This window comes from Triticum aestivum, chromosome 6B, assembly GCF_018294505.1.
Source record: "Triticum aestivum cultivar Chinese Spring chromosome 6B, IWGSC CS RefSeq v2.1, whole genome shotgun sequence".
Classification (NCBI taxonomy): Eukaryota; Viridiplantae; Streptophyta; class Magnoliopsida; order Poales; family Poaceae; genus Triticum; species Triticum aestivum.
The window spans coordinates 541031075-541037074 of record NC_057810.1 but is presented as its reverse complement, the minus strand read 5'-3'; positions in this window follow the sequence as shown (position 1 = coordinate 541037074).

The window sequence follows — 6000 nt, the reverse complement described above, 5'->3', positions numbered from 1 at the left end:
CACATGATATATGTCTTGCAATATGAATACTTGAGGTGACAATGAGGTATCTTATTGATTCACTTGATATGTGTTATGGCATTCAACTCGCGGATTCCCGCGGTGATGCACGTTTTTCTCCGACGGAAACTTTGGGGTCTCTTTATAGTTCTTTGTGTGGATTAAGTATTATGAATATGAATTTGCTTTGGTGTTATTCTAGTACGAACTCTAGGATAGATCGAACGAAAAAAATAGTTTTGTGTTATTTTAGTACGAACTCTTGAATAGATCGAACGGAAAGAATAGCTTTGAGGTGGTTTCGTGACCTATAAACAATCCCTATCTTTTGTTCTCCGCTAATAGGAACTCGGGAGTGATACTTTATTGCACTTTGAGGGGTAATCATATGATCCAACTATGTTAGCATTGTTGAGAGGTTGCACTAGCGAAAGTACGTACCCTAGGCCCCGCAGCACTCGGACTCAACAGAAAGATCGGTTTGTTTGTCCTACGAAATCTCGACCGATTCAGGGGCTAATAATGTGTTCACCTATTATAGGTAGGGTCAAGGACCCACCATTTGAGACCCACATGGGGGCCATCACCATCATAGGGAGGTTCCTGGACCATGTCAACATTCGGATGCATATATCCGGAAGTTCACTCGGACGGCTCTGCGGCACTCGGATAATCACACGTCACTCGGCTGCTGGACCACCACTCGGACATAAAAGACAACAGGACGTCGTGGGAGCCGCAACGGTCGAGGAATCATAAGTCATCCACTAAATAGAGTTATATCTACCGTTACCTGCAACTGTTGTAGTGGAGACTCATTACATTAGTATCTGACTCACTCAATGACATTTAATGCCTCGGCAACGTGGGAGACATGAGGCTGCAACGCACTCTATATAAGTCGCACCTCTCTCCGTAGCCAAAAAACGTTCAATCTCTGTAACCATACTCATCAAATCAAAGCAAGTCTCTGGGCACGAGACGTAGGGTTGTTACCTCCGCCGAGAGGAGCCCGAACTCGTTAAACACCGAGTGTTACACCTGCGCCGTAGCTAGTCTCTATTCCTTATCCGTACCCCTTGTACTCATTGTCAGGATCATAACCTCGACGGTGCCCATCTTAAATCGCAAATATAGGGAGGAACGACCATCGCATCAGACTTGCTTTCACCGGCGAAACCCTTCAATCTAATTATAATATTGTTATTTTGTGTATTCAAACATTATTAAGTAAAATTACGAATGTATATATCCTTGCCTACCGCCGGGTAATGTAGAACGCTACCCACTCTTCTCCCCTTGAAGCTCCGTATGCTTTTGCTGGTACTGATACCGAGCTTGCGGGAAAAAGACACTCGAATCCCCTTTCGACCACTTGCCTGATTGCCAGTCTCAACGGGCAGTAGATACGATCACATGCGTGTGGTCTGGCTCGTGTCCGGAGTTAGTTAGAATTGCCACTTCAACGCTTTTCCCCCCTTTTGATCTGCCCTAGCTGTCACTTTTCTCGCTTGACCACGCTTTCCCGGCAGTCAACCGGAGCGCTCGAAGGAGTAAATTGCAGTCACATGCATAATTTGGTCGCCTACGTAGGCCCCCTACCTACAGCACATATCCTTTCGTATCCTTGGCCATCCTAGCACTCGCAACAGTTACAGTTTACGTTAGCGTACGCAATGCATCAATGCGGGTCCCCTTCCGTCACGTCCCCAAGGAAATCAAAGCTAGATTACCAGCTCAGCTGTCACCCACTCTCTCTCTCTCCCCCCTGAAGAAAGAAATAGAGTACTCTACTCCCACCGCGTCGCGATGGGCGGAAAGGGGTGCCAGTGGGTGTGACATGACAATGGCATCCTAGCCGGCCAGGCTAGCTAGCATGCACACCCCGCTAAAGCTATTCTCCTCTCATCTCCTATGCTCTGCCTCTGCTCCCCCTAGGCGTAGCTGGGCTAATATGGGGAAGCATGCCCCCTCCCGCCCCGTCACGTGCAACGCCCCGTCCTGGAAAGCTCACCCGTCACACACACGCACAAAAGCCAGCCAGCGAACGACCGATGTAGACGCGTGCGGCCGCGGCCGCGGCCACGGAGATGCGATGCGATGCCATGCATGCGTGCATGGTAGCGGCGGGGATCAGGGCGAGCGGCCGCTCGTGCCGGCCCCCTACGTCAATCATTTACTCCTCGGCTCTCGCGTCGCCATTGCGCCGTTCGCCGTAGAGTGGTGTAGTACTGTACCAGCAGTACTAGCTGCTGTCCGTGAGATTCGCTCGTACTGGAACCTTTTCCTTCCTTTCACTTACGTCTGTCCGTCATTTCCTTTCCTCAGTTGGCTCCAAAGATGCACCACGCCGGCGAGTGCTCGCACGCAGCCGGCCGGCGCCCATGCACGGGCGCTGCTGTCTTTTACTCTTCCTAATAACCCAAACACGCTGGCTAAAGCTGACACCAGCGACTGGCGAGCTCTCGGTAACCCGAACAAAAATTCACCTCCCAAATCCCGGCCAGTTTTCCATTTCAAAATATCTGGTCCCGTGCTTCGTCTCCGCTGACGTCTTCCTCGCTCTGGGGCAGGACTCGGCTCCCCTGACGGTACTGCAGAGTGCAGTTGGGTCATTGACAGGTGGGCCAACTTGCTTTCAGGCCCACATGTCAGTGGCCTAACTGCGCGCTGCAGTACGTCAGAGGAGCCTCATCCTCTGGGGCAAGCACTGCATGGGCGTAAAGGTTGCTTCCAGCTTCGTGTTCTGCGACCGTATGGTTTCGAGAGAAAAATAGCAGTTAATTAAGCGCTGCCGTGCCGTGGCAGCCTCGGTCGACTAGACTAGTGGGGGGCTCGCGCGCGTACAGTGGTACGGCACAGTCCTCACGCCAGCTTCGAAGAGGATTCGGACAAGAGCGGACGCGCGCGCCGCAGCAGCTACGTACCGGGCCGGCCGGCCACCGCATGCACGCAGTCGGTTCAGCTCAGCCAGCGTCACGTCCCTGACCAGCGATAAAACAATTGGATTGGAGTAGTAGTACCAGACCTGCCCGTGTCCGAAGGATATATTAACGCGCGCCTGAGCCGCGTGTGTCCATCGCATGACCTGGCCTGGCCACCCAAGAGGAAAATCAAATCGAACTGCCTGCCAGAAGGTAGATAGAGGCCGGAGCAACAGGGGGCGCTTTGACCGACTTGACACTTTACTGCGCCGCTTCTGTGCAAGCTGTGGCATTTACTGCTGCTGCTGCCTACATAGAGACTTGAGAGCAGGGCGTCACTTGTCCGGCTGGTCTTTTCGCCCATTGATGAGGCGCCCATTACTTGCGGCTTGGCCATGCCGATGCGTGGGAGGCAGGACTCACCGCCGAGCTAGACGACCGATAGTGCCCGGCCCGGTGCAAGATGCCATCTATGAGGCGCCCCTGAATACGCATTTCCATCTTTGAAAACATTGTGGGGGTACAAAAGAAGGAAAACTAGAGCATGTACAACCACAAGTACCAAATTTCGGTCGCCAAACGCCCGCACACGCGTCTTGGCACGTCGTGCCTCCTTTCCTGATTCGCGTCTGGTCATGAAGGCGCAAATGGCCTCTGTTTCGGCATACGTCATGAGGACGAGGTTTTTTTTTTGGAAATGGAGGTATATCCCCGGCCTCTGCATCATGATGATGCATGCGGCCCTTTTGTTAAATATTTAGAAAGTATCAACACAAAGGTCTTACAGCTCGCAAACGAAGCAAAACTCAAAGCACATAGAACTGAAAAATAGAAGCGGACAAAGACAACCGGTACGTTGATAATAAGGACAAGCTCTCTAGACTCCTATCCTGTTATGCGAACGCCATCCGAACCGGTTGAATATAACCCGAGCCACCATCTTCCATTGGTTGCACCCAGTAACCAAAGGCTCTCTGGAGTCCGTAGAAGTGAGTAAGGACCACGTACGGATCTAAGCTGTGGCTCTGAAGATAACCTGCAAAAAAGTTAAGTTGTGTAGTCTGTTAAAAATCATATCATTTCTGCAGTTCCATATAGCCCATAATAGCGCACATATTCCAATCCGAATACGAGCTGCCGTGATCTGTTCAACCCCAGCTAACCACTTACCAAACAAAGACGCAATATCTACTGGAGGATTGATATTAAAAGCTATATGAATCGTCCTCCAAAGTAACTTGGCAAGTGGGCATTCGATAAATAAATGTTGTATTGTCTCATCCTTAGTACAACAACAACACCGCGAGTTACCTATCCATCGCCTCTTAAGTAAGTTGTCCTTTGTGAGTATTACTTGCTTGTGGACAAACCACATGAAAATTTTAATCCGCAAAGGAACCTTAACCTTCCATATATGAATTGACCTTGGGATGGGGCCGGAATTAATCAGATCCGTATAAAAAGATTTCACCGTAAATATCCCATTTTTAGTTAACTTCCAATGTGTGGAGTCCGGCACGTCGGAGAGTCGAACTTCAATCAATCTCCGAACCAAGTGCATCCAGGCTGTCCATCTCTCACCCACTAACGTACGTCTGAACTGGATGTTCAAGGGAATAGTTTGAAGGACGGTACCTACGTAATTTTCCTTACGTTGCACAATATTGTAAAGGGTAGGATATTGTAAGGCCAGAGGTGTCTCTCCTAGCCACGTATCCTCGCAAAATCTTGTTGACATCCCGTTGCCAATCAAGAATTTGACCCCTACGAAAGCACATATCCTTTGTTCTCATAAGTTCCTTCCAGAACGGTGAATCAGTTGGTCTGATGGTTACCTGGGCTAGCGTTTTCGAGTGCAAATATTTATTGCGCAGGATTTGAGCCCACATGCCCTTCGACTCTGTCTCTAACATGTACAACCATTTGCTCATAAGGCATTTATTCTTAATTTCCAAGTTCTCAATACCGAGGCCCCCTTGGTCTTTAGGTCGACAAAGGATATCCCATCTGGCGAGACGGTATTTCCTCTTGGCCTCATCAGACTGCCAAAAGAAACGAGATCTAAAGAAATCAAGTCGCTTTCAGACTTCTTTTGGAATTTCGAAGAACGAAAGTAAAAACATTGGCATGCTAGTCAATACTGATTTAATCAAAACTAGTCGACCTCCATATAACATCAACTTGCCCTTCCAGCAGCTGAGTTTTTTTTCAATTCGTTCTTCAATACACTTACATTCCTTATTGGATAGTTTACGGTGATGAATCGGAATACCCAAGTAACTGAATGGTAAAGTACCTAATTCGCATCCAAACAATTGTCTGTAAGTATGTTCCTCGTCTTTGGCTTTCCCAAAACAGAACACCTCGCTCTTATGAAAATTGATTTTTAATCCAGACAATTGTTCGAATAAACATAAGATAAGTTTCATGTTACGTGCTTTAGCCATGTCATGTTCCATGAAAATAATAGTGTCATCATCATATTGTAGAATGGACACCCCCCCATCAACCGGATGAGGAACTAGACCCTCTACATGGCCGTGATGCTTGGCCCTACCAATAATGACGGCCAATATATCTGCCACAATATTGAACAGAAGAGGTGACATGGAATCCCCTTGTTGCAACCCCTTATGTGTCTGGAAGTAGTGACCGATATCATCGTTCACCTTAATTCCGACACTACCTTTCTGGACTTGAATATCCATCTGGTGCCTCCATCTTTCACTAAAACCCTTCATACGCATTGCCTGCTGAAGAAAAGGCCATTTGACTTTATCATAAGCCTTCTCAAAATCCACTTTTAAGATAACCCCATCTAGTTTCTTCGAGTGAATCTCATGAAGCATTTCATGTAGGACAACCACTCCTTCGAGTATGTGTCTTCCAGGCATGAAAGTTGTCTGACTAGGCTGAACCACTGAGTGAGCAATTTGTGTCAATCTATTGGTTCCTACCTTTGTGAAGATTTTAAAACTCACATTCAGCAGGCAGATGGGTCGGAATTGTTCTATCCGGACCGCCTCATTCTTCTTTGGTAATAACATTATCGTACCAAAGTTGAGGTGAAACAACT